We start from the raw sequence: 13,143 nt of genomic DNA, 5'->3' as shown, positions 1-13,143 counted from the left end.
TTTATTGTCTTTCTATAATATCATTAATCAATTAACTGTGTAAAGATTCGGTAATATGTAACTTGATGTGCAAGAAACCAAAGAATCAAGTTGTACAAGTGTCAGGATAATCAACTATCCACAAGCATAATCAATTATATCCGAGCACTGTTTAATCGATTAAGTCAAAGCATAATCGATTAACTGCAGTCTGTTTTAGTTTTGCGCAAATATAGGAAAAGCAGAATAAGTGATCTGCGCACCTATTCACCCCCTTCTAGGTGTATTCTGACTTGCTGATACCCAACAAGTGGTATCATAACTAGTACGAAAGTGCTAGCGTGACCACATATTCGTTCAATCCTAGAGGATACTATGAAGGGTTCCACAAACCCGTTTGGCGGTGATGCCGCATCCATCAATCGCCCTCCAATTTTTAGTGGTGAGGGGTACGCCTGCTAGAAGGTGCGCATAAAAAAATTCATTGAGGCGATTGACACGGGCATTTGGGAGTCACTTAGTGGATGATGAACCTAAAGAGAAACCAAAACGTTTATGGACCGATGATGAGCGCAAAAATGTTTAGCATAACCTACGTGCCAAAAATATTATTACATTGGCAATGAATTCTTTAGGGTGTCACAGTGCCAATGCTAAAAAAATGTGGGACTTTTTACAAGTGACTCAGAAAGGTACGAGCGAGGTTAAGCGCGCTAGGCTAAATGCGCTAACACATGAATATGAGCTATTTAGCAAGTTATCAAATGAATCAATTAGTGAAAGGCAAAAGCGATTTAATCACATTGTTAACCATTTAGTTGCCCTAGATAAAACTTTTTCTAAAGGAGAGTTAACTAACAAAGTTTTGCATTGCCTTGACAGGAAATGACAGCCGGAACTAACTGCGATCATGGAGTCAAAAGACTTAGATTCCATGGCTTTAGCGACTTTGTTTGGCAAACTCTAGGAACATGAGATGAAGTTAGGACGTTTGACCATGAATGAAGATTCAGACTTGAAGAAGAAAAACATTTCGCTCAAAGCAACCAGCTCACAAGATGAAGAAGAGGATGATGATTCCGATTCTGACTTGGACAAAGAAACCACGAATCTCCTAGTTTGAAAATTTGGAAAATTCCTGAAAAAGAAAGGGGGAATCAAGAGGTTTCAGAAGAAAGAAGCGTGTGACTCAACCAAAAAGGGCATGATCCCAAAGGAGCGCTTCAATTGCCAAGAATGTGGGAAGGTTGGACACATGAAGCTACAATGTTCAGCTTATCTCAAGAAGGTTGAATCCGAAAAGAGCACTCATCGAGATTTTAAATCAAAAAGTGGATACATCGTGTGGGAGGCTCCCGAGGAGGAAACTACATCAAGCGCATTAGATGAGGAGGAGTCTGCAAAACTGTGCCTAATGGTCACAACTCAAGAAGCTTGCAGCTCTAGTGGACAAGATGATTCAAATAAGGTATATTCTGATACTTCATCGTCTACTGGTGATTCCTCTACATATGATGAGTAATATAATGCATTTGTTGAATTACACGAAGAACTTAAAAAGCTTTCTAGGATTAACATTGATAGAAAAAGGATAATCCTATTGCATGAACAATAAATCATTAAAATGCAAAAAAAGTTGGATGAGTTAAAACTTGAAAATGAAACCTTAGACTTAATCTACTCTTGTAGCTCATGTAATTACTTGAAAGATAATTTATGTCAACCTACTATATGCAATACTTGTGAGACTTTGCAAATCTAAAATTCTAGCTTAAAAGAAAAACTCACAAAGCTTACATACAGTAGATTTAACCTTGACACTTTACTTGTTGAATCTAGAAATATGGGTAACCACATGGGATTAGGTTATAAACCCCAAACTAGCAAGAAAAAACCATATACGAAACCTTTAGTCTATAATCGTAAAAGGTCACACACTCACATGCCTATTTGTTTCTATTGGGGCACTTATAGCCATACTACTACTTTATGCTATATTAGAAAATATGGTGTGCCTGATGGTTCTTATATTTGGGTGAAGAAGAGACAAAATACCATGGTTACTAACAAAAGGGACCCAATACCAATTGGGTACCTAAACAAGTCAAGTAATTTGTTTTGCAGGTATGCCTACAAACACATGAACATCATTGGTACTTGGATAGTGGGCTTTCGAGGTATATGACAGGTGACATATCGAAATTCCTAGATCTATCACTCAAAGAAAAAGGGCATGTCACTTATGGCGACAACAACCGAGGGAAAATACTTGGAGTTGGAACTATTGGTAATGCTTCTCAAGCTGCGATAGAGAACATGCTCTATGTGGAAGGCTTAGAGCACAACTTATTAAGCATCAGCCAATTGTGCGATAAAGGTAACAAAGTACCATTCGATTCCAATTGTTGCATTATTCGTGATAGTTTATCTAATAATGTTAATTTCGTTGGTCCTCGTATAAATAACGTATACATGGTTAATTTGTTGGATGTCACTACATTGTTCTCAAAATGTTTTATCTCTAGAGAGAATGACATCTGACTTTGGCATAGGCGCGTTGCGCATATACACATTAAACACTTAGATAAATTGTCATCACATGATTTAGTTGTTAGTCTACCTAAACTTAATTTCAAGTCTAAAGAAGCTTGCGACACTTGCCAAAATTGTAAGCAAGTTAAGAACTCATTTGCGACTAAAAATGTAATCTCCACAACTAGACCTTTGGAGCTTCTCCATATGGACCTGTTTGGACCATCGCAAATCATGAGTTTTGGAAGTTGCTATTATGCTTTAGTAATCGTAGATGATTTTTCTAGGTTCACATGGACCCTGTTCCTTTTTGCTAAAAGCGACACATTTAAATCCTTTAAGAGCCTTGCTAAGCAAATCCAAAACCAACTTAACTTGAAAATTTTATATATACGAAGTGACCATGGTGGTAAGTTTGAGAACCCCCTGTTCGACAAGTTTTGTGATAAACATGGTATCATGCACCGATACTATGCTCCTAGAACTCCTCTACAAAATGGCGTTGTTGAGAGGAAAAATCGTTTATTAGAGGAGTTGGCCATGACCATGCTTAATGAAGGCAAAGTGCTGAAATACTTTTGGGCCGATGTTGTACATACAACTTGCTATGTTATAAATCGAGTATTTCTTAGGCCTAAAGTGTTAAACACTTCTTACGAGTTATTAAGAGGCTGAAAACCTAATATATCTCATCTTCATGCCTTTGGATGCAAATGTTTTATTTTAAAAAATGGAAAATGAGCTTTAGGAAAATTTGATTCAAAGGTCGACAAGGGTATATTCTTAGGGTATTTGATGCATAGTAAAATATTTAGAGTTTTTAATAAATAAACTATGATTGTAGAAGAATGATTCATGTTCATTTTGATGAATCTTTTCCAAAAGAGAAGAGGGAGGTTTTGTCTGATGATGTTACAAGTGCTTTAGAAGAAGCATACTCTAAGGACTTGGAAAAGGACAAAGAAGATAATGATGATCAAGAAGTCAATGGGGACCATCATAACTTGCCGAGGACGCGGAAAACCAAGAAAGACCATCCACTCGATAAAGTATTATGTGATATCTCTACGGGGGTGGTAACCCGTAGCTCTTTGCATAACTTTTGTAATTTCGTTACTTTCGTATCACAAATAGAGCCTAAGACCATAAATAAGGCCATTGAGGTTGTGCACTGGGGTATAGCTATGCAAGAAGAGCTAAACCAATTTGAGCGTAATAATGTGTGGGACTTGCTCCCCAAACCAAAAGACCATCCAATAATTGGCACTAAATGGGTCATTAGAAACAAACTTGATGAATCTGGTTTAATAATATGAAACCTACACCCTTGTTGCGAGGTTAGAGGCCATAATGATGTTATTGGCATTTGCATCAATCATGAATTTTAATTTGTTCCAAATGGATGTTAAGAGCGCCTTCTTGAATGGATTCATTCAAGAGGAGGTTTATGTTGAGCAACCTCCCAGCTTTGAAAATTATAAATTTCTGAACCATGTCTATAAGCTTAAAAAAGCACTTTATAGCCTAAAGCAAGCTCCTCGAGCTTGGTATGATAGATTGAGCACTTTTCTCTTAGAAAGGGGGTTCGTGAGGTGCAAAATCGATACAATGCTCTTTATCCAAAAATAAGATAATCATGTTTTAGTAGTTCAAATATATGTTGTTGATATTATCTTTAGAGCTACTAATGACGTCCTTTGCAAGGATTTTTCTAATTTGATGCAGGGTGAATTTGAAATGTCAATAATGAGAGAGCTTACCTTCTTCCTGGGATTACAAATCAAGCAAATGGACAATGACATATTTGCTCACCAATCAAAATACTGCAAAGAATTTCTGCGCAAATTCGAGATGGAAAAATGCAAAGAAGCATCCACTCCTATTGCATCCTCATGCTATTTAGACAACGATGATAAAGGGAAAGTGGTAGAGGTAACAAAATATCGTGGCATGATAGGCTCGTTATTATATTTAATTGTGAGTCACCCTGATATTATGTTTAGTGTTTACAAGTGTACTAGATATTAATGTATGCCTAAGGAATCACACTTTACTTCTGTTAAACATATCGCGAGATAATTAAAGTTAACCCTTAATATGGGACTATGGTATCCTAGGGATACCTTACCTTCCTCGATAGGTTATTCCAATTATGATTTCGCTTGGTGTAAACTAGATCGGAAAAGCACTAGCGAAACTTGCCACCTATTAGGAAGCTCCTTAGTGTCATGGCATAGAAAAAAGCAAGCTTGTGTTGCTTTATCCACTGCCGGAGCGAGGTACATTGCCGCCAGTGTGTGTTGCGCTCAAATCCTTTGGATGAAGCATCAACTTATGAATTCCAGTCTCTCTTTGGAAAAGATACCAATTAAATGCGAAAATACAAGCGCCATAAACCTATCCAAGAATCCCATCTTGCATTCTAGAACTAAGCATATAGAGATAAGGCATCATTTTTTGCGTGATCATGTACAAAAAGGTGATTGCATACTTGAATTTGTTGAAACCACGAAACAACTAGCTGATATTTTCACCAAGCCCCTTCCACGGGACTCATTCTTTATTCTTAGGAGAGAACTTGGAATTCTTGATGAAAAATATCTTAACTAGTTTGACTAATGGTGTTTTGTACCTTTTGTATGATAAATGTGCTTATCTATATGTTGTATGTAAATGCATGTTTCTCTTTGTGCTTGATAAATTGCTTTCATAATTAAATGTTTAAGTGTTAGAAGTGTGTAACTCTGTATAGATTAGGTTCCTATGTTAAAAGTCTTAGCATACCTTTTTAATCTCAAAAACACACTCAAATCTGCAATTTTACCGATGTTAATCGATTACCCTGTAGGATAATCGATTAAACTGAGTTCCACTAGCTTACACTTTTTAAAATATCTATCTTCAATCGATTAATTATTCCTTTAATCGATTAACTGGGCTCAGTTGCATAAGATTTTAACAGGTCTTAATCGATTAACATAAGCCTTAATCGTTTAACGACAGTAAAATTTAACATATTCAACGTGTATTTGGGAAAGTTTTTCAAACCCTAAAATCTTAATTCCTACCTTTTCTATGTCCAGTCGTGAAATTTATCTTTTCCTTCACTATAGTAATCCAAAATGAGTGTCCTTATGCCTAGTTAGCCACTTATTAGTTCGCAATCCTCAAGAAATCTTAAAATCTAGTTCTTCCCCAACCTAAAACCCTAACAAAAAATCACCCCAAATCGATTAGAGCTTTCTAATTTCAGAATAATGGTTGTTGGTAAACAGAAGAGAGTCAAAAACACTTCTAACCGTCCAAGAAAATATGAAATCGACTCTTGTTTCGGCCATGGTGATAGGAGGAATCGAGATGATCCATACTATTCACTAATTTTGCAAGAAACTCGTCTATCAAAGTTTTAAGGGAGGAAACAAACCTATATCCGATATGTGGATATGGCTTGGATGCTATCTCAAGGATTTGAGTTTCCACATGGATTGGAAGTTCAAGGTGTGACCTAGTTTTTGGAGCTTAATGGTGAGGTATACCCGCTCTTGTTAGGGAATTTTATGCAAACCTTAGATACAAAGATGGAACTTACTGGTCTATGGTTTCGGGAAAACTATTTGAGTTGAATGAAAAACTATTTATGAATGTGGGTGGATTAGGTAGTGATGGTTGGTGCATTGGAGACTGCTCGAATGAGTTATGGAACTCATTCGATGCGACTGAAATGGAAAAATCATGTCTCAGGGGACCTCACATGTATGTGCAAGGCGAGTTAACAAAATCTTGATCATTATTTGAGAATCGTCTTCTTCACTATATTGTAGCGTATATTCTGGTTCAAAGGAACACTAACCATTCTCAGCCTACTATAAATGACCTGAAATTCAAATTTGTTGTCCGAGAAAATATAGGGATAAAATGGCCTTAGGAGATTCTAAAGGTTATGAATGGCATCTCAACCTCATCGAACAAGTTGCTTGCATATTGAATATTCATATCGTGTATCATTGACCATCTAGAAATAGATACGTCTGATACATTGATTATTACAACGAACTCTCGTGAGCACTTGATTGGAGATAATCTTATCCAAAAAATGGATATTTACAAGTATAACAATGCCTCGGAATACCAGAAGGATCATAACACAACCGTAGATTTGGACTTATCTGATGAAGATGTTCCTATGAATAATCTGATTCCAGAGAATCAGGGGGAGGCTTCTGCTTTGCCACTTCTGCTTTGCCTCAAGAACCTTCATCCGGGATTGCTCACTTATATGCTACGGAATAGAGGCTCGATGCTCACATTGACACACGCTATGAGTCTCTGAGGGACATTCTTCAATCTGGTTTTGAGAGGCAAAATGATCGCTTAAATGAAGAAATCAACCATTTGGACTTCCTCCTTTGGACCACTCATGACATAATGCATCCGCAAGAAACACATCTCCCTTCATCATCTTAGGATTAGTCTAGGAGTGTCTAGTCTATAATGTGTTATATTTTGTCGTCTAGTATTGTGTTTTGGGTCATGTACTTCATGTTATTTTTTAGCATTGCGATCTTTTGTCTTGTAATATGCTACTAAACTCTATTTCGGTACTTGTTTCTTAAATTTCGCAAATATCATGCTTTGTTGGACAATCGCTAATTACGTTGAATGGTTTATGGATTTTGGTTTTATGAGTATCTTGACCATATCTTGTGTGTATGACATATGTGTTTGATTAATATATGTTTAACCTGACTATATCAGAACTGTTAATCATTCCATGACTGATTGAATATTTAAATGTTGGATGTGTCATATAAACTTGGTTCATATTTTGTTTTTTTGTTAGTTTAATCGATTATCTGCCCTCAATAATCGATTAAATGTAGAGATTTTATGCATTTGTTCAATTTTTTAAAGTCTGGTTAATCAAAATCAAATCCTGTACTTTCTGATTAATTATAGTTTCTTATCAAAAAAATTATATCTCTTCTTACTTTTGACCAACTATTATCACTTAATTGTCTACACCTTTTGATAATGTTAAAAGGGGGGAGAAAGGTTGTTTGTCGGTTGATGTGTTTCAGGTTGCTGAGCTTCTGTACATATGATTGGTACCTATTTGTGTGTATTTCACCTTATAGCTTGGTTGAGGGGGAGAACAAAGTAAGGGGGAGCAACGCAACTTTGACATATAACCAACCTAAGCAAACACATGCTAATCATCATCAAGCTTATCAAACAAAGAATTGGTGAAGTGTTTGTCATTATCAAAAAGGGGAGATTGAAAGTGCAAAGAGTCAAGAAAGCTTGAAGATCATACAAAAAATAACAAGCCGAAGACTCATAGGTTGCATCTATAGGTTTAGGACTATATTATATTTACTTGTAATTAGAAGTCTTAAGATGATTGCCTTAGATTGAGTCTAGGTTAGGTAAACCTAGGTGGAAAGTCTCACAAGAACTAAAATAGAGCAAGATTAAAATTGAGACATAACATCTAGATATCTTAAGATAAATAGGCTCATGCATACACATACAAAGTTTCATGCATTAAAGGTAATATATTTTGAAAAGTTATGTTAAACATGTGCATATCATATAGGTAGTTTACCATACATTCCTAAATTAAAGAAAAACATTTTTAACTCAGCATAATCGATTAAGTAGTTAGTGTAATTGATTATCTAGAATTCGGTTACTAACTGATCTGATGTTGTTAGCACGTTAAATCAATTAAGACACCATATAATCGATTAAGACGTAACTGGAAATTGATTTTTAACAACCCTTTAATCGATTAAATGGAAGGATAATCGATTAATATCAGTATGATTAGTATAAATTCTGTAATTCTTGCCAATGTGACACTACACGCATATTTCGAAAATTGTTAGAGAGTATACATTTTCATAGATCGTATTGTAGTGAGAAAGGGCATTTAGAAAACCTAGGGAGTGAAAGCATTCTGGTTTAGGCTTTTAGATTAATATCATTGTATCTAGTCTCTAGTTTTCTATGCATTGAATTCTTGCATCTAGTTCTTGATTTCTTTGAGAGATTTGTGAGGGAAATCTTCTTCTGAAAAGAGAGTGAATCATTTTTGGAAAACCTAATGCATTAAATTTCATTTAGAATTAGGTTCTTGTGGATTTTATGCTTTATGTTTTAGCTTGAGTTTTCAATTGTTGAATCCGAGTATTAAGTACTCAAGTCAACTCAATACATTCTGTTTGAACAAGGAAGTTGATCTCTTTGTCAATTATTTCACTACGAGAGAGATCTTAGTAATATTCACAGAGGCTAAGAGGTCTTAGTCGAGCGATACCGAGGTTGGCGCCGATCGCGAAAGGATAGGAGATCCTAGTAGGCGATTTAGTTAGGTCAAACCTAGGTTGTCAAGCTCATAGGGGCTAAGTAAGGATCATCTTAGTTTTTCTGATTTTGTAATTGTAAGTGTGTTTGTAAAACTCACAATTGTAATAGTTGAATAAAAATCTCCCGAGATCAGAAGGGGAGGCCTGGATGTAGTTTGCAGTGGACCGCAAATGAAGTAGGATAAAATTCCTTGTGCACCTCTTTCTAATATCTAATCTCTTTACTTTCTGTCTTTACTTTGTTGATTAATTGTGTTAATATGAGTTGCATGCTATAATCTGTTTATTGACTTTCTATAATATCATTAATCAATTAACTGTGTAAAGATTCGGTATTCTGTAACTTGATGTGCAAGAAACCAAAGAATCAAGTTGTGCGAGTGTCAGGATAGTCAATTATCCACAAGCATAATCAATTATATTCGAGCACTGTTAATCGATTAAGTCCAAGCATAATCAATTAATTGCAGTATGTTTTAGTTTTGTGCAAATATAGGAAAAGCGGAACAAGTGATCCAGGACACCTATTCAACCCTCGTTATAGGTGTATTCTGACGTGCTGGTACACGGCAAAGATAACAACAACCATAGTGATTGGGTATATCCTTATCTATTCATCGTTGATAGTTTGTGTCGTCTTTGCCAACACGTCTACCAAGCATGTGGAAGGCGTGATGACTTGGTCAACATGGCATCTAGAAGGAAAACCATTTTCAGAAAACTCGATCAAGCCCGACTCTAGCACAATTCGATTTTAGCTAGACAAACAATGACAGATGTGGAGGTAGTGGTGATGGTGGTGCAAGCATGTGCTTTTTGAGGGTATTTGGTTATGTGTCCTCTCTCACCATAAAACTCATGTAACCCTTGGTTGGGGCCCACCCCAATAGTGCAATAAATACTTATAAACACGCTTGAAGTGTTTTCACCATCCAATGTGGGAGTTGGTGTTTTTTCATTTCACACTAATTTGTTCCCATTTTTCCAACACTCAACCTTGGACCACCTTCGGTGGGTACTTGAAATGAGACTACATGCTCATGTTAGTATGAGTGTATGCTTTAGAGAGAGAAAGCAGAGTGAGAGTGCTCTGCACTCCATGGGGTGCTCTGCACTCCATGGGATGGTCTCCGCTCCATGGGGTGCTCTGCACTCCATGAGGTGGTTCATCATCATTGTGGGCGGTGTGATTTTATCCTTTCTCAAACTAATAGTGTTGAAGATTTGGAATACTTGTCTCATGGGTAACATGAATAAGTACTTCTTGGGCTGTGTGGGTTTGCCTTTAGTGTGTAGGAAAATTTTCATGCTTTAAGGTGTTGACTTGGTTATGTCATGTAGTTGTCATCCTTTTCCCTATATAGGATGACTTTCTGAACATGACATTAGACTTCAGTCTTTTGTTCCAAACGTTTATTGTTAGTTCGTGTAGATCATTGAAATGACTTGTTTTCTAGGGTGGTGTTTTCTTGCCATGTGGTCTGTCAGGAACTAATGGTTGCTTCATTTTTTTTATTCAGAATAAGGATGAAAAGTGTCTCTCGACTGTCAATCAATATTTTCGTTTCGGTCTTCATGTTCGCCATTAACTTCGAAATTAATGGCAGCAATGAATGTTTTGGTTTCAACTTTGCTTATATATTTTTTCTCCTTTGACCATATAAATAGAGATTCACCCTTTACCTTTCACTTATTCATTACTGCATACTTATTCCTCAATCTTCTGCTTTCAACTTTGCTTATGTGCTTGTTTCTCTACTCTATCATCTTCCCACCACAAACTTAGGTACATTCTTTTCTCCTTGACCTTATTTTCTATTACTTTGAGATGGTGAGGATAAATTTTTAGGAAGAGGGTTATGATAGCGCAAGATCTATCGATATTCATTCTGGCCCTATTCCTTCTTTCCTGTTGTGGTTCCCTCCACTGTGATGAACAAGAGGAGCATCCGCTGCTCCTAGGCATGGTCGAAGAGAATTTTGTCCAAGGGATTCCTTGTGAGTCATGTCTGTTCTGACTTCACTCTTGTTCAAGTGAGGTGTTTGTCTCTCTTGCCCTTTAGAATGCCACTCGTTCTGAGTGGACCTGAACCAATGGGTCGATGATATCTTCAGACTCTGATCTTTCTAATTGGCTTAAATGAACCTTCACTTGTAATCTATAGAAACTTAGCCTTTAACAAAAAATTTAATTCACAGACTTTTTTACAATTCTTTTGAAAAGAGTATTTAAAATTACTTTATGGTTGTCCATTCTAGACGGAAATTTGTGTGTTCAATATCAAAAATATTAGTTAAAATGTTTTCCTTTGTCGTTCATCTTGTCCGGTAGGAGTTCGGGCAAGCAGGTGCGTATATTTTGAACTAGTTCAAAGTTACCCATTGAATAGAATGGCTTCTAAGCCTTTGGCGATTTACGTTGTGACCAAAAATGGGTTGCATGTGACATTATTTATTAGGTTAGTAGTTGCTTAGACCTTAAGTGGATGGCATTTGCTCGGACCTTAAACAATTGACATTTGGGGAAAAATTACCGAGATAGTGTAGTTTACACTATCCCAGCTTTGGGGTACCTTTTCAAATATTTACGGGATTGGGGTACTTTTTTGAAAGTCCTGGATGGGGTCCACGACTTTGGCAAAGTCGTGGATGACAGGCACGATTCCAAGGGAAAGTCGTGGACCATTCCCTTTAATTTTCTCTCTCCTCACTGAAATCGTGGATGGGGTACACGACTTCCAGTGTCGTGGACCCCATACACGAGTTTGCATGGGTTATTTCGTTTTACGTACTTTTTTTTGTGTGGTTAAATTATAAAATTAATGTATTTTGAATATGGTAATTTTAGTTAAATGATTATTTTTGTATTTTAGTATGGTAATTTAACATGTTATAATTTTAGTTAAATTAATGTATTTTTGTAATTTTTTAGTATAGTATTTTTGTATTTTTTTAGAATTGTTATAATTTGTAATTTAAAATTCAAATACATTTAATTAGCGGGAAAAAAATATCCTAAATGGCGTCTCCAGGTGTCTTTCTCCTTCGAGGTGGTTGAACTCTTAGTTGTTGTTGTTGTTGCGATTGATTTTGTCTTCCACCTCTAACCAGTTGTGGCTGCTCCTCGTCTTCGTCTTCACTATCGTCATCATCTTCATCGTCATCGTTTGTTTGGGAAGGCATTGTCGGCTGATAATATTGTTGAGAGTTGAATGCCGAGAATGGAGTATTTGAAGTAGTGCCAAACATTGATGGCATTCCTTGAAATTGTGAAGATGATGGTAATTGAGAGAAGGAGTAGTCACCCATTGCTCCGTAAGGTTCAAACCCAAACGGATGTTGTTGTTGTTGTTGAGGAGCAGGAGTCTGAGTGTATGCCTGCGGAAAAGTATCCGTCTGAGTTTGACTCTCATATTGTTGATATTCAGGTGCAAAAGGCATTTGGAAGTGTTGTGGAGGAGGAGCTTCAGAAGTAGTTGAGGAGAAGGCGGTTGGAATTAGTTGAGCAAATGCTTGCATCATCTCATTGCAGTTGTGATAGACGTCATTCAATGACTGCAACGGATTTGGAAACACATTTGTAGGAGCACATCTATCCCGAATCATTTTGATAAAATTGTACTGAATAAATGGAAAAATTGAATTTGTTAGAATATGTGAAAAGAAAATAAAATAGAATAAAATAAAATAAAATAATATGTTATTACCGATCCGGCTGAATATGCTCCATCTGGAGATATGTATTTCCTCGTCCTTTGTAAGTACCATTGCATATACTGCGAGTAATGGTACAAAGGCTGGTTATCGGGAAAACCGTTGACCACATAGTTTTCCCGGTTATTCCAAACCTGAATCCACTGGTCATGCTTTTGAGGCCAGTTGTAGTCATTTTTTCCACGTAGATCCATCTTGTGTTGTTTCTCCACATTAATTGGATCTTCTGAGATGGGTTGTTGTAGACCAAACTGTCTCATCACCCTATCAGCAGCATGCCACTCAACAAGTGAAAAGCATATGAGTGGTACACGTGCTCTGACTACATCAGGTATGGGGCCCACATAGGTAATGTTCCTAAATGGGGTCCACACAAACTAATATATAAAAAAAGTTAGTAATTAATGAATAAAATTAGAATTAGAATTATAAAAATTAGAATTATAAATTAGAATTAGAATTAGAATTATAAAAAAAGTTAGAAATAACAGTAAATATATTAGAAACTAATATATAAATTAGAATTATAAAAAAAGTTAGAAATAACAGT

General features: G+C 36.3%; 1 pseudogene; it reads right to left on the bottom strand.

Annotated features, from left to right (window-relative positions):
• LOC109329321 overlaps positions 10,764–13,143 on the bottom strand; it is a 12,385-nt pseudogene continuing 10,005 nt past the window's right edge.

Source organism: Lupinus angustifolius, chromosome LG16, assembly GCF_001865875.1.
Source record: "Lupinus angustifolius cultivar Tanjil chromosome LG16, LupAngTanjil_v1.0, whole genome shotgun sequence".
NCBI lineage: Eukaryota > Viridiplantae > Streptophyta > Magnoliopsida > Fabales > Fabaceae > Lupinus > Lupinus angustifolius.
The sequence above is the reverse complement of the archived record's forward strand: the minus strand, read 5'-3'. Positions and strand labels throughout refer to the sequence as shown.